This window comes from Girardinichthys multiradiatus, chromosome 13, assembly GCF_021462225.1.
Source record: "Girardinichthys multiradiatus isolate DD_20200921_A chromosome 13, DD_fGirMul_XY1, whole genome shotgun sequence".
Lineage (NCBI taxonomy): Eukaryota > Metazoa > Chordata > Actinopteri > Cyprinodontiformes > Goodeidae > Girardinichthys > Girardinichthys multiradiatus.
In genome coordinates, this window is record NC_061806.1 from 14,329,994 (window position 1) to 14,351,984 (window position 21,991).

General features: G+C 38.8%; 1 pseudogene; it reads right to left on the reverse strand.

Moving 5' to 3' along the window:
- Positions 1-3,174: 3,174 nt before the first annotated feature.
- On the reverse strand, positions 3,175-11,470 carry LOC124878797 (annotated as a pseudogene).
- Positions 11,471-21,991: the final 10,521 nt, after the last annotated feature.

Here is a 21,991-nt window from a genome sequence, read left to right on the forward strand (position 1 = left end):
GTGCCTTTTGTACCATTTTGTTTACAGAGTCAGCAATGTCTGAGGGACCTTAAAATGTCATCACCTGTGTTTAAGTTGCTGTAAAACTTAGAGGTATTTGTGCAAAATTCATTTGGGGAATTGTTTCGTGAAGATTAAAGCCTCCTCTTGCGATATATTTAAGAAAAAAAGTTGTTGGAGTTTTATCCAGTGGGCTCACCGGCGGAAAGCATGTATTTTACTTATACCTTTAAATTTGTCAAAATTTGTCACAGTGTCTAGGGACTTCTAGAAAGTAATCCAAAACTTCTTGTTTCCTTTGGGTTTAAACAAGAGATAGCATAGAGGCTCATCTTGTTTAGCCACATTTCCAAATGGGAATGATAAGAACATGCCGTTCAACTTAGGCAGATGTGTGTTAATCTCCACAAGTCAGACAATGGCTTCGGGAAAATAACTACTCCCCTAAATTGTCATATTTAATGAAACGGAAGGACCCAGTAGGAGGCAGGCAGTATCACAAGATTTATCATATCATGTATGACCAAAAAACAGCAAACAAGAACTTACTAATAGTAGTATAAACACAAGGAGAAGCAGAAACAAAGACCGCAGAAACCCCAGAAACCATGGAGAGGACAATAATAAAGAGATAGTGAGGAGTGACTGAAAAGTTGATGATGAAATACTCAGGAGTAATAATTACCAGGGTGTGGAACTGGGGAGTCGAACTAACTCAATGAGTAACAGCTGTGTGGGAAAGAAGACTATGGGGAGCTTAGGGAAGATGACTAAAATGTACAGGTCCTTCTCAAAATATTAGCATATTGTGATAAAGTTCATTATTTTCCATAATGTAATGATGAAAATGTAACATTCATATATTTTAGATTCATTGCACACTAACTGAAATATTTCAGGTCTTTTATTGTCTTAATACGGATGATTGTGGCATACAGCTCATGAAAACCCAAAATTCCTATCTCACAAAATTAGCATATTTCATCCGACCAATAAAAGAAAAGTGTTTTTAATACAAAAAACGTCAACCTTCAAATAATCATGTACAGTTATGCACTCAATACTTGGTTGGGAATCCTTTTGCAGAAATGACTGCTTCAATGCAGCGTGACATGGAGGCAATCAGCCTGTGGCACTGCTGAGGTCTTATGGAGGCCCAGGATGCTTCGATAGCGGCCTTTAGCTCATCCAGAGTGTTGGGTCTTGAGTCTCTCAACGTTCTCTTCACAATATCCCACAGATTCTCTATGGGGTTCAGGTCAGGAGAGTTGGTAGGCCAATTGAGCACAGTGATACCATGGTCAGTAAACCATTTACCAGTGGTTTTGGCACTGTGAGCAGGTGCCAGGTCGTGCTGAAAAATGAAATCTTCATCTCCATAAAGCTTTTCAGCAGATGGAAGCATGAAGTGCTCCAAAATCTCCTGATAGCTAGCTGCATTGACCCTGCCCTTGATAAAACACAATGGACCAACACCAGCAGCTGACACGGCACCCCAGACCATCACTGACTGTGGGTACTTGACACTGGACTTCTGGCATTTTGGCATTTCCTTCTCCCCAGTCTTCCTCCAGACTCTGGCACCTTGATTTCCGAATGACATGCAGAATTTGCTTTCATCCGAAAAAAGTACTTTGGACCACTGAGCAACAGTCCAGTGCTGCTTCTCTGTAGCCCAGGTCAGGCGCTTCTGCCGCTGTTTCTGGTTCAAAAGTGGCTTGACCTGGGGAATGCGGCACCTGTAGCCCATTTCCTGCACACGCCTGTGCACGGTGGCTCTGGATGTTTCTACTCCAGACTCAGTCCACTGCTTCCGCAGATCCCCCAAGGTCTGGAATCGGCCCTTCTCCACAATCTTCTTCAGGGTCCGGTCACCTCTTCTCGTTGTGCAGCGTTTTCTGCCACACTTTTTCCATCCCACAGACTTCCCACTGAGGTGCCTTGATACAGCACTCTGGGAACAGCCTATTCGTTCAGAAATTTCTTTCTGTGTCTTACCCTCTTTCTTGAGGGTGTCAATAGTGGCCTTCTGGACAGCAGTCAGGTCGGCAGTCTTACCCATGATTGGGGTTTTGAGTGATGAACCAGGATGGGAGTTTTAAAGGCCTCAGGAATCTTTTGCAGGTGTTTAGAGTTAACTCGTTGATTCAGATGATTAGGTTCATAGCTCATTTAGAGACCCTTTTAATGATATGCTAATTTTGTGAGATAGGAATTTTGGGTTTTCATGAGCTGTATGCCAAAATCATCCATATTAAGACAATAAAAGACCTGAAATATTTCAGTTAGTGTGCAATGAATCTAAAATATATGAATGTTAAATTTTCATCATGACATTATGGAAAATAATGAACTTTATCACAATATGCTAATATTTTGAGAAGGACCTGTAAACACCCCTAGGAAACACGAAAGAAATAACTGAGCAGGAAAAACACTGGGAATCACTAACAGAACGGGACTGGTATAAAAACACAGAAAGCAACAAATACAACTCAAGGGATCATGACATAAACTCTCTCATCTCAACAGTCCGAGAAATAATTAAAAAGTTTAGAACAGCTCCACTGTAACGAGCAAGACTGGACAAAGACCCGAGCTTATCTTGACACCACATATGAGGAGGATGGAAAACAAGGTGAAAAAACCCTCAAGGGTGCTATTTATTTATAGATAATATATTTATGTATTGAAATATTTGTTTATCACTTTGTCATAAAAAAAATATCTGTGTTTTATCTTTGGTTTAGTCTATTGTTCTGCTTAGGTCTATGTTTCTCTTTATTGGTTAATCATTTCCACCTGTCCCTTCAGCCTCCCTGTCTCCTTGCCACACCTGTTGTGTGTCTCTTTGATTATCTTCCCTTTGTTCCCCTCTCATGTCTCTCTGTATATTAGTTGGTCTGTGCTCTTTGTTCCCTGCTGGTTCCTCTGTTTGTTCACACTCTGTTCTGCCTGTTTGCTCACGCTTGCTACCCTCATTCATGCCATGTTCCTGCAGTGTTACAGATTTTTGTAAGTTTTTGGATCCAGACTCTGGTCAGTACCTGCAGTGTGTTTTTGTTATGTTTTGATACTTTGAATAAATCTCTGGATTTCACAATGCTGCTACCAAGTTCTTGTCTGCGCTTTGGTCCAACCCAAAACCACACCGTGACAGTACATTGATCAAGATCAGTTTTGAGCTTCCTTCTTTTAATCAGGTTGCTTATGAGCAGCACGTTTCACTTTACAGGGAGGATGAGGAGAAGGGAGTTTTGCTCACACAAAAGCCAAGTACAAAAAGTACAAAACACAATGTTTTGTGAGGTGCTTGTGTTTGCAGCATTTGACGGAAATCATTAGATCAACACCAAACAGCTGCCAGTACATAGGAGCAATCAGAGTTGAACATAAGCTTTAAAGCATTTTAATACGCTGTCATTTTCCGAATTTCAATCTTTTCTTTGTACTTTATTGTTGAGTTTTTGAGTCTTTGTTGTTCATGCCCACTCGGTACTGCTCTACATCATCTGCATGTTTTAATAGGAAAACATGTCTTGAGGTATAAAATATGGATGAAAGTGTTTTGGTGAGGCAGATAGTTTGATTTTAGAAAACAGAAATGTAAATAACTTAATTGTTCCTGAGAACTATATCCACGACAATACACATTGCCGAAGATGAAATTAAACTCATAAAACGATTGCTTCATCCATGGTGTTGGGATCTTTTCTGAAATTTGGCTTGATTTCTTGCTATTTTTTCTTCTCTGCTTGCACCGAACAAAGACCAGGTGACATAATGCATACACAGACATGGCCAGGCTAGTGTCCCCCATCAACAGAAAGGCGACAGCGTAGGTCCATGGAAAGTATGGTACCGATGCCTGAACTGGAAACTCCTCCAGGTTTGTGTCCAATCATGAACTTAATGTTTTCTTTGAACCTGCTGGAAAAAAAAGTTTGCAACTTAATGAAGTGAGGGAAGTAGATCATCTGTATTATTCAGAATAATCCAATGTCCTAGTTTAAGGAAAAAGAAACACTGAAAAGACAAGAGCAAAAACTAAAACATCTTGACCTAACTTGTTGATGCCGTAGATTTAAATGACAGTGTTCAGCTCAGATAGTCCAATAGAGGAAATTCCTGCAAACCTGTCAAAGAGAGTTTCCTAGTAAAGCCCCAAGGGTTGTGCAAACAGAAAACATGTCAACAATTAGTTTTAATAAAAGCATTAGCAATCATGACATTGCTAGTGTTAAAGTAACAGTTACCCTGTACACAAGCATTATAGCTACCAGCTAATTTGCAGGCCCTGTTATAGCCACAAGGTTTGCTTTTTTCCCTAGCCATGAACTGCATCAAAGAGTTGGGTGAGACATCGTATTTGCCAAAATATGAAAACCTTCAGATCACACTGTCTGCAGCTGGAGCTTTTTACATTTTGTCACACTGCAACCACAAATTTGTTGTGAGTTTGTAGAAGTTAGAACCGTTTTGTCCACTTTTGTGTTATTTACTGAATAGTTTAGTAAGATGTGGTTGGCATCAGTCTTTGTCTGTGGATATAAGTCAGTAGTTTGTAAAACCACCTTTACTGCAGTTACAAGTCTTTTGAGGTATGTCTTTACCAATTTTCCACACCTAGAGCAAAATACATCTCAGCTCAGTTAGATTCAGTGGAACACATCTGTCAAGACCAGTTTACAAATCTTCCCACAGATTCTCAGTTAAATATGGGTTTTGACTTTGACTGGACCATTCAAACATATGAAAGAGATATGATATAAACCATTCCCTGGAAGCTCTGGCTGTATGTTGATGGCTGTTGTTCTACTGAAAGGTCAACCTTTGCCCCAGTCTCAAGTGTTAGGGCAACTCTGACAGGTTTGCTTTCAGGATTTCCCCTGTAATTAGATCAATCCATTTTGCCAGCTTGTCCCTATTGAAGAAAAGCACCCAAATAACATGATGCCACATTGCCATTCTGCACATATGCATGGTTCATTCAGGGAGATCTTTCCTTGACATGTTTCATGTGTTCCTACTGGTTTTCCAGCAAACAGGACTTCTTATGGCTTTCTTCTTGCTACTCATTAAAGGTCAAATTTGTGGATCACATAAAATTCCTACTAAAACATATTACTAGCCTCTTTTCCACCGAAAGCCCCAGGGTTTTAAGCCCCATGATTTGTTTTACCCAAGTAATAGGAATCCCATGGAATCACGTACTGCAATACACCTTCAGTCGAGCAGATGGGATTACCATTTTACTCATTTTAGAAGTTAATAAATACGTTTTTTGTGTGTCAACTGATAAATAATAGATGATGAGCAGCAAGTAAGAGCAGTAAGACTCTAACTACTAACATGGTTAAGACCAAAGAGCTGTCTAAAGACACCAGAGACAAAATTGTAGACCTCCACAAGGCTGGAAAGGGCTACGGAGCAATTGCCAAGCAGCTTGGAGAAAAACGATCAACTGTTGGAGCAATTATTAGAAATTGGAAGAAGCTAAACATGACTGTCAATCTCCCTCGGACTGGGGCTCCATGCAAGATCTCACCTCGTGGCATATCAATGATCCTAAGAAAGGTGAGGAATCAGCCCAGAACTACACGGGAGGAACTGGTCAATGACCTGAAGAGAGCTGGCACCACTGTTTCCAAGGTTACTGTGGGTAATACATTAAGACGTTGTAGTTTAAAGTCATGCATGGCAAGGAAGGGTCTCCTGCTTAAATCAGCACATGTCCAGGCCCGTCTTAAGTTTGCCCATGACCATTTGGATGATCCAGAGGAGTCATGGGAGAAAGTTCTGTGGTCAGATGAGACCAAAATAGAACCGTTTGGTCTTAATTCCACTCGCCGTGTTTGGAGGATGAAATTTGATGAGTACCTTCCTAAAAACCCCATCCCTACTGTGAAGCATGGGGGTGGAAGCATCATGCTTTGGGGGTGTTTTTCTGCACATTGGACAGGACGACTGCACTGTATTAAGAAGAGGATGACCAGGGCCATGTATTGCGAGATTCTGGGGAACAACCTCCTTCCCTCAGTTAGAGCATTGAAGATGGGTCACGGCTGGATCTTCCAACATGACAATGACCCGACGCACCCAGCTAGGATAACCAAGGAGTGGCTCCGTAAGAAGCATATCAAGGTTCTGGAGTGGCCTAGCCAGTCTCCAGACCTAAACCCTATAGAAAATCTTTGAAGGGAGTTCAAACTCCATGTTTCTCAGCGACAGCCCAGAAACCTGGCTGATCTGGAGAAGATCTGTGTGGAGGAACGGGCCAAAATCCCTGCTGCAGTTTGTGCAAACCTGGTGAAAAACTACAGGAAACGTTTGACCTTATAATTGCAAACAAAGGCTACTGTACCAAATATTAACATTGATTTTCACAGGTGTTCAAATACTTATTTGCAGCAGTAACACACCAATAAATTATTAAAAAATTATATATTGCGATTTCCGAATTTTTGTTTTTTAGATTATGTCTCTCACAATGGACATGCACCTATGATGAACATTTTAGACCCCTCCGTGTTTTCTAAGTGGGAGAACTTGCTAAATCACAGGGTGATCAAATACTTATTGACCTCACTGTACATGAAAATGGAAATGTGTATTTTTTTATGCACATGGAAATTTCTAAGTGCTCTGATCATCAGCACTGCATTAAAACATTTGTCTTACAAAACTGTGGGGAAGTAGTTCATTATTAGTGCCAGCAATAGCTTAAAATGTCACAAGTTTCATGTCACAAAGAATATTCCATTTTATTTTCTGGTACTTGTGGTTATTCACCACACACCTACTAAACACTTTATATTCACTTTCAGCCGCCACAAACAAATAACAGATAGCAGGAAATCCTAGAGCTGAGATCAGGCAGCAATAGTAGCGAAGTCCCACTCCAACCACCCTTTTAGCTTAGCTTAGCAGCCTGTTAACGGAGCTCCGCTGCACCGAAAACCCAGAAAGAACATTAAAATGTAGAATCATCCTGGATGAACTGACTGCACAGATCAAGTTTTGAGGTCTACTTTCTCACCTAAAAACACCTTAAAACTACTTTTTGTGACAAACTAATATTATAAAAATGAATAATTTGTATAGTAGCCTCTGCCATTACCGAAGGTGCTGGTGCCAAGCTTCGCTGCACACAACCTCGCCCCTTTAACAAATCCCAGGGGAAGCTGAAAAGACAATCTCCAGAGTTGGACCATTTACCTGTGAAAGTAAAGCCCCAGGAAAGTGAAATTACCCAGGTAAATTTGTACAGAAACGCAACCGTCTTTTCCAAAGCCTGGGGCTTTCTTCAGGGAATGGAAATGGGGCTAATGTTTATGGTTTTAATATGAGAAAATGTAAGAAGTTACAACCACTGTTTTTTGATACATTTCAAATGTTTTTCTGCATACCCAGGATCAATAAATCAATCAAAGTCTAGACTGCAATGGACCAAGCTGGTTTTCTTAGTTAGAAAAATTAATAATGTATAAAATAAATTTGGTAATTAAGAATAATCTGAAGGTTTGGTAAATTACTTCATTTAAATGTTCGTTCTCTAAATTGTGTTCTTAATTTGAAAGGAAATGCCAAGTATATACCACATGAGCATTGTTTGCTCTCACTCAGAGACACAGATGTCATATTTCTTAGTGGCCCTAAAGCCAATCATTGAGTTTGTGACTGTTGCATCATAGACTGAAGTGATATCATTTATTGAGGTCAGCATCATAGTGTCCTGCTTGCAGTTGATCCTGGGAGGAAAGTATGTACTTGGTATGGAGAGACATTTGTTCCAAAACACGTTCATTGCTGGCAATAATTTTGGGACAAATTTCTCCCCATAAAACGAAACACTGAGCTTCAAGATTATTTACAACAAAGTAAGTCCAGAAAACACTGATTGGTTTATAACATGATAAATGGTTCTTAAGTTTTTGGTTTAATCAACTCATTTACCTGCAATTCAAAGACATGCAATGTAGCATGGTCTCGATTTGTAATACAAAGTGCGTGTTGCTTTTTTGAGATAGAAATTTAAGACACATGTCCGGGATGAAGAGGTTCTGTATCCCACTTAGTGCAGCTTTAAGAGTCAGTCCTCAGACCAGGAAGACGACCAATACAATGTAAGGCAGGATGGCTGTGATGTAAACTGCCTAAGGTCACAAAACACCATAAAGATAAGAGGGGTAGAAAAAGCCATGGTTAGATGCTTATTTTTTTTATTTACAAAACCTTTACTGAAGTACCGATCCCCTTTATGTAGCAGATACAGATGAAGGTCCAGGCAGTCGACAGACAGACCACCGTGGGCTAGTGGATTCCTGCAGAGTTATCAATAGAAGTCTATGTGTCCACGAGCTCCGCTGGCACACATCTGCAAATCCTGAAGAGGCATGAAACAGTCAGAAGGTTTGATCAAAAGCGGGCCGAGCGATAGTTTTGAGCCTGTGTTTATTTTAGCAGACCTGTTCAATTTTCATTAAGGGGGCACTGTATCCAGGGCAGTGGGTCTTGAAAGGGGTTGAAAAGATACCACATGATCCAAGTTATCAAGGTGTTGTTGTAGAGGCCAATTATTAAAGACACCAACATGGAAGCGATGCCTGAGAATTATAAGGAAGTGTTGATATTTATCTGATTTTCTTACTAACAGGAAGCCATTTGTGTTTTCATTTCCTTATTCACCAACACCAGCCAGATATGGGCTCCACACTCCCATGCTGCCTTTCCTCAGATGTTGGCCAATGGCAACTTCAATCAGTAAGTGTGACATTCCTTCCAGCACCAGCAGGATCAGGTAGGGAATCAAAAGGACACCTGGAACATTTCAGAATTTGGAAAAATATAGACTGCTGACCACATTGAGTGACGTTCAGACATCATTTCATGTCCCGGTCCCAGTCTTATAAGAATCAAAGTTACACATTTGATAAAATGTGGATTAAAATCTACAACACAGGCATGTCTGCTGCTGTGATACCCCAATCTCTTACATATACCGTATCCATATTTTACATTTTGACTACTACACTGAACAAAACCTTTGTGAGAGAAACAGGCCCATGTCATCACAGATCCTCCACCATCCCCATGCATGACATTTTGAATTTTTCCACATATTTGTTGTGTCACAGCAAAATTCAGTCTTAGTCTCATCTGAGCAGCAAACTCTACTTTTTTGTGTCTGTGACAAAATAAATATGGGGCTTCATCCAGCCTAAATGGCTGGACGAAGGCTGGATAAATGGCTAATAGGATAGATATTTGGGTCATGTTAGTCACATTTATATACCTGTGAGAAAGATAGTCTGTTAAAAGGATTGTTATTCAGTAATTCAGTAATTACTTCTAAACATGGAATATTTCCCCACAGATAAATGTAGTGCAACTGCTGTAATTGTATCATTATGTTGGCATTGTTGCTTTAACACACATTAAAATCGCAATGAAATGAAGGAAAATGACTAAATGAGCAGTTATCTAAGAAGTAAAGTGCTATCAGATTTCCATTTTTATTTTTTTACTTTATTTTTTCATCAGATGTTTTATTGTATATACAGACATTGGCAGCTAGAATTGATCCACTTTCTTAGACTATGCTCAGAGAATGGCAATGATATCTGTCAAGTGTGCATCTATTTTAGTGAACCTGTGAGCCTGTGAAAGGTCACGGTCAGTTCTATCCAGAAACTACACTTCATTTCACCCCAAAACTGATAATTATAAAACATATAAAGGATCACATCCAGGATGTCCCAAGTCAGGATTAAGCTTTTATATAACTCTTAATTATAATCTCATATAATCACCTTTGCATAGTCAATTACAACTGTGGCTCTTATACAGTTTTTGTTGTAATTGCAAGATAATGTGTGAAAGATTTAGTGGGTGTATGTTTTTAAAGAACAACTATGCTCGATTATACTGAAGCATGATTTTCTTAAGTATTGAATTAAGACAAAAAAATGCAATGAATAATTTTCAAATAATTTTCTGTAAGGCAAAATGCACTCATCTAGTTTTCTAATAAGTCTAATATGTTTCCAAAAGATTGAAAATAAGTTGTATTTTTGGTTTGTTTTAATTAATAACTGCACACAAAGTTGTCGCTCTTATATAATATTTATCCCTAGTTATACTGGTGCACTTACTGTAAACATACATACCAAAAACAGATTGAAGACAATACATTAGTTAACTTGCATAGTTTTGATCATTCTAATATTTCTTAGAATAATTATACTGATGTGCTTGAAAAATAGACAGCTACCATCCAATGAAGCTTATTACTAAAGGGAAATTTATGAATACTCTCTTGCAAAGCTCTCGTAAGGCTATCATTGCAACCATGCATCTTGAGCTGCATTGCATATTTTGCTAAATTTCCCATGCATTTTACTCATTGATGACTGCCCAAGCTTACCTCCTCCATGACTTTGACACAAACAGGGGAATCACCGAACGCTGCCAATTCCAATGCAGAAGTCCATGCAGGACAGGATGTACTGGGCTTTGTCCCACTTGGGCCTGTCACTGACCTCCTCCTTCTCCATCCTCTCCAGGTCCTACTGTTTGCGGTTCCACTGATCCAGCCTCGGGTGGGGAATTACCAGCCTCACGGTAGCTCCCCTAAAGGCAAACAAAGTCAGAGTGAGGGCTTTGTCTGGGGCTGACACAGGTTTACAATCTTTTACAATTTTCAGATCACAGATTAACAGGTTCATGCGCTATCATATGATCGATCGAATCAAACATTAAACATAGATAAGGTTACTACTGAGCTGAAACCGAGAGGAATAAACTGCAAAAATTTCCTTATCTGCAGACACAGTTTAGAGAAAATAGGACAGTAAGGGTAATTTAAAGAGAATGATGCATATCTGAGACTTCAACTCATTAGTTAAAGGTGACATTAGATTGTGAGATTAGAGCTAGGTTTAGATGTGAGGCAAGGAAAAGGAAAAGACATCCTTGAAACACTGTCAACTGTGTTTAAATATTCTAAATTTGCTGCCAGTTGAAGCAGAAGCAGCTGGTGATAACCACTAAGCCACAGTTCTCGTCAATCATTTCTTTAACTTCTCTCACCATAAAATCCAACTCCTAATTCTCCTGTTATTTTTAAATGCAGTTCTTTCTGTAGCTTTTGAACTGATGGTTAAATTAATTGTTACATTAAAAGAAAAAAAATGCATAAAGAAATCAAAGTATCTATAGTAAATCACGGATTTTACAGGTAATCATTTTTTTCATTCATTAAGGTGTCAGCAAAATCATCGATAATCGCACTGTAAAAACAAACATTTTGAACCGAAACAATAATATTTGTGCATGATCATTGGGAGGGCTGCACGGTGGCGCAGTTGGTAGTACTGCTGCCCTGCAGCAAAAAGGTCCTGGGTAAGAGTCACTCTGCATGTTTTCCCCGTGCATGCATGGGTTCTCTCCGGGTACCCTGGCTTCCTCCCACAGTCCAAAAACATGACTGTTAGGTTAATTGGTTCCTCTAAATTGCCCTTAGGCGTGAGTGAGTGTGTGCATGGTTGTTTATCCTGCGTGTGTCCGTGTTGCCCTGCAATGGATTGCCGACCTGTCCGGAGTGTACCCCGCCTCCCACCTATAGATTGCTGGAGATGGACACCAGCTTCCCAGTGTCAAAGCCGTCTCTGCTTCCCCGGGTCCGTTGATTTGGGCACAGGTTTCAAAAGAGTGAAATAAACACAAAGTTTAATCAACTTAGGTTCGCCTCTGCGCAGAGTGAGAGAGATGCTCCAGCCTGTGAGCAAAAACTCTGGTCTCTCTCCGCTTCCAGCTCGTTTTATTAAGTCTCCAGGGTGTGCTCACATTACATATATCATGTCACTCATGTATAGCATATGTTGTGGAATTTTCTTATCAAAGTGGGTAGAAGTTGACTCATAACAAGAGAAAATCCGGACTTTGTCTTTATAAGTTTTATTCAAAGGCATTCAGCGTTTGAATGACTCTGTCACCGAGGTTAGTCAGTGAAACAGAGCCCCGAACAACATTTACACACAGTATTTATACCAGAACATGACAGTGTTATCTCAACTTCAAAGAGTCTGTGTTTTATGACTCCAGACCCTTCTCGGGTTCAGAGGTGACAAAGTTATCTGGGAAACCATCTGTCCTTCCCAACACATCATCCTAACTGTGGGTTTTAACCATTAAACGTCTGATAATGGCTTTTACAACTTACTCCCTAACACAGATGTTCACAGAAGTGAGGTAACCCAAAGGTCACACACTTTGGAACACTTAATAAAAGAATTTCCATCACACATAACAGTTCCTTATGTCCAAACAAGGAGTGCTTCTTGTTATTTCTTCCAGCAAGCTCATCTTGTCTTGTCTCCGGCCCTCCCTGTCCTTCACCAATTTATGACCTTGCACTCTCTATCCTCTACTACCTGTCCTCTATCTGCACAATCCAGTTACACACATAGATAGTTTATATTCTACACCAGTGACCCACTATATCAATTTCTTACATGTACAAATTCAAATGAATTAAATTGTGATTATTAAGATAATTTTGCTCTACTGGTTAATCTTCCAACATATAAAAAAACAACATAAATACAAATGGTTTTGTGATGAAGGCATAAACGTTACCACGTAGCTACCGTTTACATATGGGACCAAACTTGGGCAGTATAATCACCCTGAGGGAAAATACCATGGTGTCACAGTATCCCAGTACACAAACCTTAAAAACAAATATATATGACATGATCAAATGGCCTTTTTAAAACAGCAGCTAAACTTAACATATTAGTTAATAAAGTAATAATATTGTTATCTATAACATTTATTTTGTGGTATTTTGATTCTGACACACACACTTAAGCAGAAACACGGAATAAACAGCTGCTAAATTTTTACCTTTTTTCTGTTCTGCTCTATATACAGGTCCTTCTCAAAATATTAGCATATTGTGATAAAGTTCATCATTTTCCATAATGTAATGATGAAAATTTAACATTCATATATTTTAGATTCATTGCACACTAACTGAAATATTTCAGGTCTTTTATTGTCTTAATACGGATGATTTTGGCATACAGCTCATGAAAACCCAAAATTTCTATCTCACAAAATTAGCATATTTCATCCGACCAATAAAAGAAAAGTGTTTTTAATACAAAAAACGTCAACCTTCAAATAATCATGTACAGTTATGCACTCAATACTTGGTTGGGAATCCTTTTGCTGAAATGACTGCTTCAATGCGGCGTGGCATGGAGGCAATCAGCCTGTGGCACTGCTGAGGTCTTATGGAGGCCCAGGATGCTTCGATAGCGGCCTTTAGCTCATCCAGAGTGTTGGGTCTTGAGTCTCTCAACGTTTTCTTCACAATATCCCACAGATTCTCTATGGGGTTCAGGTCAGGAGAGTTGGCAGGCCAATTGAGCACAGTGATACCATGGTCAGTAAACCATTTACCAGTGGTTTTGGCACTGTGAGCAGGTGCCAGGTCGTGCTGAAAAATGAAATCTTCATCTCCATAAAGCTTTTCAGCAGATGGAAGCATGAAGTGCTCCAAAATCTCCTGATAGCTAGCTGCATTGACCCTGCCCTTGATAAAACACAATGGACCAACACCAGCAGCTGACACGGCACCCCAGACCATCACTGACTGTGGGTACTTGGCACTGGACTTCTGGCATTTTAGCATTTCCTTCTCCCCAGTCTTCCTCCAGACTCTGGCACCTTGATTTCCGAATGACATGCAGAATTTGCTTTCATCCGAAAAAAGTACTTTGGACCACTGAGCAACAGTCCAGTGCTGCTTCTCTGTAGCCCAGGTCTGGGGAATGCGGAACCTGTAGCCCATTTCCTGCACATGCCTGTGCACGGTGGCTCTGGATGTTTCTACTCCAGACTCAGTCCACTACTTCCGCAGGTCCCCCAAGGTCTGGAATCGGCCCTTCTCCACAATCTTCCTCAGGGTCCGGTCACCTCTTCTCGTTGTGCAGCGTTTTCTGCCACACTTTTTCCTTCCCACAGACTTCCCACTGTGGTGCCTTGATACAGCACTCTGGGAACAGCCTATTCGTTCAGAAATTTCTTTCTGTGTCTTACCCTCTTTCTTGAGGGTGTCAATAGTGGCCTTCTGGACAGCAGTCAGGTCGGCAGTCTTACCCATGATTGGGGTTTTGAGTGATGAACCAGGCTGGGAGTTTTAAAGGCCTCAGAAATCTTTTGCAGGTGTTTAGAGTTAACTCGTTGATCCAGAGGATTAGGTTCATCGCTCGTTTAGAGACCCTTTTAATGATATGCTAATTTTGTGAGATAGGAATTTTGGGTTTTCATGAGCTGTATGCCACAATCATCCGTATTAAGACAATAAAAGACCTGAAATATTTCAGTTAGTGTGCAATGAATCTAAAATATATGAATGTTAAATTTTCATCATTACATTATGGAAAATAATGAACTTTATCACAATATGCTAATATTTTGAGAAGGACCTGTAGAGCAACACATGTACAGCAAGCTAACATTAGCATTAGCAGATATGCTGCTCATGTTTTACCAACTTTAGCTTAAAAATAATGTTACCATAAGAAAGGTTTTTGGTTGATGGTGTTTAGTTTCCTTGTCAAGACTGGAAATCTTTAGAAATACTAATTTGTCCAGTAAGTCAGGGAAAAGTGTAGTAGCCCTCTTTAGGACAGCAGGTCAGCAGAGAGCAGCAGCAGGTGGGGGTGAGACAGTGCCGTATTACTCAGTCTGTGTTCCTATCGGATGAAGAAAACCCATTGTCAGCCCAGGCTCAAAAAGACAGAGCTTAGATGTATTGTTCAGAGTTAAATTGACCAAGCTGGCTTGCAAGTTTGATGTAAGCATTTGCACGGTACTTAAACTAGCTAAGCTTGGATACAAACTTAAATCCTGGTTCAACAGATAATATTTATCACTCACAAGTTCTATCTCACGTCTTAACTTTTATGGAGTTGATTTGTTGTACTCATAATCTGACCCATAAACACTTCTGCCTTACTGTTATCACACAAGTGAAAACAGTGGACTGAACCAACATCTTCAGTTAACTTCTAACTCTAAATTCTAACCTCATCAAAATGTTTATATGATTTATTCTCAAAATAAAGTACCTAATGTTATTAAACGTATTGAACATGACATTTTCAAACTAGTATGCTTGATTAAAATGGAAATATTTGTTGGCCGGTATTTAATACTCCAAAATTCCTTTTTACAGTACAAATACATTAATAATATGTAACAAATGGGAAGTACAGATGAGCACATTTTAGATGAGACATGTTACTGTTTCAGTCTTTAGCCTGCAGTGATACCCCAAACTCAATCCAAGCTCTAAAGGCTAAGTTCACACAGTTCTTACAGTCATAATAATTAGTTACTCAATGATGAAGAATTCTGTAATTACATAGCATGCAAAATATATGAACCTCTATATCAAATGCATAGGTTGATCTAGCATTTATCTTAGTTCTGTGAATCACTACCAGGATGTTGCTTTAACAAGAATGACAGATTGTTCAGTTTGACTAAAACAAAGAGTCAAATAATGACTTTTTAGTAGGAATTGTATTTACAACACACTGGGGTAATAAAAATCTAAATAAAGCACCTTTATCTTAGCTGGTGTTGATTTAATGTAGTGACTACTATGGTGTTTGTGCATAAATCTGTATTTATTTTATAGTCAATAACAAAGATGCCAAATGAATTGACAGTTAATTTGAAGGGTAGGCACTGAGATGAGTTCAATTTATTTAAAGTTATTTATTTAGTGTGTATTTATAACAAATAATATATTAAGGCACCTTAAAAGACAAGCCGTTGTTATTCATGCCTACGTACAAACTATATAAACCAATAAAGTCATAATTGAAAGAAAGTCATAAATCTAAAAACCCATCTAGATAATGGAGCAAACATATGGAATATTGAGCTCTGGTCAGATGAGACCAAAATTTAACCTTTTACCCTAACACTATGTGTTAGGTATTATTTAGTCAACTCAGAGGCAAGAACGATACAGTCAATTTACTTGCAAGGGTAGGTCACACTCTGCAGTGCAGACTACAAAGTGTTGGCACCCCTGTCTCTTTATTTATACATGCTGGTTCACACACAGTTCAACAAACATTCAGTGTCTGTGTGTGGGGTCAGAAAGGTTAGGGTTAATGTGTCTTGATTTTAAACAGAGAGAGGGAGTGAGTGAGGACTCGGTACCAGTCCCTAGATGTTGCTGATGAAAGCATAACTCATTCCTCTTCCCATCTCCCTTTCTGTGACATGTAAGGAGGGAAAGACACTTAGAGCAGACATGAGTGATAAACAATACAAAAGTTTTCAAACCCTAACAGTCCCCCCTTTTTTTATCATGAATAAGTCATGAATAAATACAAATAAAAGAAAACACTGTGTGAGCACAAACCCACGGACGGAAAGCAGATTATATTGTGGGAAAAATACTCACACGCCCCTCCCCCCAAGGCGACCACCAATCATGGCAGAGTGAAACAATATAATAAAACAAAGAAAACGAAATGTAACAAAAGTAAAAGAATTAAAACAAGCCTTGTTCATGTCATCATTGCATTTTTCTCATTTCACTTAAACAGCAACTTCTTTTGATTTTCTGCTATAAAGTCATTTTATGAAGTACAATTATGAGTACACTCAGGTGTCAAAGATATTTTCATTTACAACATGTCATCATAGGAGTAGTGGTCTTTATTTTGTAGCTCGGTAAAATAAACCTTTTCTGTGTCAGCATAGTCATCTGCTTTGGGTTCAGTGTGGTGTCAACATTTACACACAGTATTTAAAGAGTATGTGGGTGTTATCTCAACTTAAAAGAGTTTGTGCTTTACGACCCTAAACCGTCCTCGGGTCAGGGGTAATAAAAATACTTGCAATACCAATCCTTAGCATCAGAACAGAACATCTTCCATTTAACTGCATCGTGACCTTGAAGTGGAATGTCCTTTCTTCTGGTACTGAAAACAAATTATAAACAAAACTCAAAAATCCTGCTGTCTCTCCTGAGTGGCTTCAAGCTGCCCTGTTACCAGTCTGGTACAGGTGGGCGGTCGTAGGAAGCTCCTCTAGAAATATGTTTAGAAACAGGAACTTTAACCTGCTGGACGTTAGGCTTCCATAGTCCAACTAAACAACGGTGGAAATGAACACTTTCAAATTTGTACCATAATGATAGATATCAAGCAATAAACATGAAAGGTAGATAAAAGCATCCGAGATTTCATCCTCACAGTCAGTTTCGTTGTCAAAGTGGGAGAAAATAATTTGGCTGACCATCGCTGTCCAGGCAAAGGAGCCTAGTAGCCACCAAATGTTCAGAAATTAAGGAGAATAAGCATCATGGCGCATGTTTGACTGTCTCTCTGTTGCAGACGTCGCCAGTCCATCATCCAGATAAAGGTCATGTGCAAATGTGTAGAGGTCTTCCCTGTATGTTTCCTATGTGTCTCTCACTGTGATGTGTGTGCAGTGAGGCAAATGACCTTATGATTTCTAACTTTCAGGCAATGCGATGGCCTTAAGTAGATTCTGAAATAACGTGGCACTGCCCAAGGGATTATTGTGCCCTTGTAAGAACAGTGTTCTTCAACCACCTCTTCAATCACTCGCCAGTGATCAGCTTACAGTTCTTTGTCTTGTGGTGGTCCGCTGTCCTCACACCTTTCAGGGCGTGGATGATCCAGTTGGAAGATGACTTGTGTCCTGGAAGCCAGATGAAGCTGGAGGAGCTGGAGCTTTCCTGCAGCTTTCCTGGGTGTCCAGTAGGATCTGATATGGGCCATTCCAGCGCCTGGACTTACAGTGTTTTCTCCTAGATTCTCTGAGCAGAATCCAGTCGCCAGGGATAAAGGACTGGAGGGTGGAAGTGGCTGTTTCTGGTAATGCAGCCTTCACCATCTGTGAAACTTGAGAAAACACAGTGGACAGGTTTTGACAGTAAAACAACATTCTATCTTCAAACAAAGATGTGGAAGAAGATGATCTTGGCAATATCCCCATGTTACTTTATTCTGACATTCCTCTCTCCTGGCGCAGGGTCCAACACATGCGACAATCCAGCAAAAGGTTTAAACAAGAATGTTCTAATAACCAAGATCACATTACATAGAACCAAAGAAATGAATTCTGACATAACTATGTGTCTCTATGAATTTAACGAAAGCAACATAAATAAAATCCAGATGTTTTTAACTGCAACTCAGTTCCATTAACAACAAAACACAAACTTCAGTTGTTTACAGTTCATCAATATTTCACTTAGAAATAAGTCACAAATCATCCTGATTTGTCTTGTATGAAGATAAGTATTAGATTAATGGAAATCCAATGTAATTTTGACACATACACTCTACAAATTGAATCTAATAAATAAGTCCCACCTAGTATGAAGTCATAACTCTGATTCTTTATCAAAAATATATTCCTTACTTTTGGCATATCTTGAACTGTCAGTTAGTTTAATGGCACCAGGGAAAACTTTCAATCTAATAAATCACCAATGATTCTGTATGCAAAACTAATTCTTCAAATTAGTTTAAACTATTTCATTAACCTTTTAATAGTAAAACACATAAATCTAAAAGTCATGCTACATCCTTAATTATTACACAAAAACATGTTTTTAAGGCGACAATCAATACAAGCATTTTGATTCTATTGTCTCTTAAACAGTGTTAAAACTCAGGAAGGGAGGTGCTGAGCGTTACCATGACAGCAAAGGCATGAACCAACCTGGTAGGTGGGCGGAGTCAGGCAGAACTAATCTCTGATTGACAGCCTAGGGGCGGACCCACAGTTTCTTCATTCCAACCCATCTTAATGAACCTTAAACTACAAAACTGTTAACATTCACCTACCTCAGAAACAAGCTGCTTCTTAACTCTCCTGAAAACTCAAAGTTTTAATCAATCTGGGATTTAGAAACATTATTCTAAACATGGATTATTGTTTCATGCAACATATAAACAAACATTCATTCCAACAAAACAAAACAAAACATCAAAGACAAACAAATGGCCAAATTTGAAGCTTCAAGAATTCAAAGAAATTTTTAACAATCTCTTTTCAGAATATGTTTTCTCAGCCATATATTTTAATGCTGTAATTGATCAATTTTGTTATGACAATCTTCAGGATCCTTTTTAAGATGAGTGCACATAATCCAAAGAGATCTCAAAGTATTTAGAAGCACAGCAACAGTTTTCTCTTAAATGAATCCAAATTCACTGATGCTGAAACCTTTTGCCAATTCTTTGTTCTGTAACTCTGTAATAATAATAACTACAATCCTGAGAGTTATTGTTATAATTCTCTTTTTGTTTTGCTCAATTTGATTGCAGCTGCATTCCAGAATTTCTCTGCTCAGGTTAAATGCAAAGAAGTATTTTAAGCCGGCGTTGACATTTCTATGTCATTTTTACTACCCAAACAAAACAACAACTGCAGTGTTTGACTTAATCAGAAATTAAGATAAGAAGCTTGACTCCAAACTGGACTTTTTCCCACATAGTGTTTCAAAGGGAGAACAAACATCATTTTCCTTAATTTGGCTATTTAAATTTTGAGAGTTGGGGAGAAAATTATTACTAAAACCCCTCTTTAATAATCCAAATGCTGATAAATGTTCCAATATTTTATGATTTAGTAATATGAAATTACCTTGTGTACCTTTGTACTCCTAGGTATTATTTTAATCTTTAAACCGTAAGAAATCAAACAAGGAAACTGGAGTTTGAGCCGACCATCCTCTTTAGTATTGAGAGAGCCTTTATTTCTTTTCTTTTCCTAAAATGAAGGATTTTCTTTATTCCGTTATAAAAATCCTAACCTTGGTTCCAAAACAAAACTCTTCAACCCCAATCTGTGTTCCCCAGAGTAGAAATTTTGAGTATTCTTGCATTTCAAAGCCACCAAATGACTAGAACCTATCATTGGCTTAGATCTATTTAAAAATTTTTTTTGTGTGGTACCACTGTCCAATCAGATTCTTTCTTACCTTCAAAAATAACCCAATTTTTCCCATTGTCATTTTAAACGTTTGTTTTACCAAAGAAAATGTGTTTAGCAAAACCAATTACTCTCAAAAGTTTTAAAAGTTTTAGCCAGTGATATCTTAGAAAACAAGTGTTTCAATATTTCCGTGCAGCACAGAACTGATTAGGTTTCCTTTCCTTCTCCAAAGGGAGAAAAAAGAACCTGCAGAACCAAGCCTTTCATAGTTTTTGTCAGGATCTGATATAAGGTACAGTGTAAATCAACATGCTGCATGAAGCAGAAGAGGGAAGGAAAAAAAATTAATATAACCTCTTCCCAGCAGCTGCTGTGAAAAACAATGAATTTGTACCTTCCACAAGCGTCAGTTAGCACTTGCGGACAAAAACTGCACCTCACTGTAAGTACTGTGTCAGAGACTATATGAATACTTTTTACATCTGCAGTAAAACTAAGCCTGTTTTAATCAGGTCTCTACCCATTAGATTTATGGGATACAAACTCTGACAACAGAAAATAATACCTGAAGGAGAAGCCCATCAGGTTTTACGCGTGCAATGGGTTTTGAAAATGCTCCTTCATGAGATCTGTCCTGAGAATGACATAGAAACACATGGTTACTGCTGAGTTTTGGAAATGTTGTAACTTCCTCTTCTTTTTAATAACTTTTAATAACTAGAATAATTGACCCTGAATATTCCACGACGAAAGAGAACTTGTTTCTCTAAAAGAATTAACTGGAAAGTATCAAATGAGCTAAATTATCACCCTTTTAAAGATACTTTTCTAACCCTAAAATAATATTTTAACCCGCTATATCTGTCAACGTCAAGCAAGCCTGTCACATGAGCAGCGGTTAATAAGCGTTCTTCGTTGCAGAAAATAGGAAAAGATTTATGCAAATGTGTGTGTGTTTGTACGTTACCCCCATCAGTTTCTTAATCGCTCCAGAGTCAGACTGTCATGGCACAGAGTCCTCTATCAGTCCAAAACAACCCAAGCCTTTCAGGTCTGTTGGTGGGACATTCACTCCTTGTCCACTTTAACTTCTCCAGGAGGGAGAAAGAAGAAACTTTGCTCCGGCCTGTTTCTCTTCTGCCCGCATAAGATGTGCTTTCAATATAAATCCAGTGCATTCACTCTTCTGGCTCTGTAGCAGCATGGATCGTTGTCCATCTCAGTGGGTTTGGGCCAGACTTCTTCTGAGTTTCGTTCTGGTGGAAACTCACACTGTGATTTGTAGCAGCAGGCAGACAGGCAGGCAGGCAGACCCTCTCTCTTTCAGGCCATGATGAAGAAGCGTCTCTGGCGGAGTAGCCATGGGAACGGCAGGTTTCTAAAGTCCAGACTCAAAAACGCAGATGTTGCACTCAAATCCCATACATGTGTGTGTGTGTGCGAGAGAGAGGCAGATGAAAAAGTTTAGTATAGGTTCAGATTTTGCACACAGAAATATTATCAGTCAGTCAGTCAGTTGTCCACCATAACATGCACTATACTCCTTTCTTTTCCGACTGATCGCATTATTTAAGACAAACGAAACTTCCTGCAGGAAAGTTTTAACTCTTTAACACCTTAATTGATGCACTCTGTGCTTTTTAATCTTTTTCTTATGTTTTTTATTTTTCTCATCTCCATTCATCAACTGTTTTACTTGAAACTATTTAAACTATTTAACTTATTTACACTCAAACTTCCACTCTGTGAAAAACCAAACTTATCTTCCCAAGTTAAAGCACATTTAACACAATCATCCCCACCTTTTCCTTTCATTTTTTAGGAGATGATAGTTAATGTGTAATAAAAAAAATAAAAATAATAATAATAATAATAATACAGAGCAACTTCTCACCCAGATATATTTGTAGAGTACGAATATCCCAGATAAAAGGTATTTGTAATCTGGGCAAAAGAAAACACAGGACCAGCAGAATCT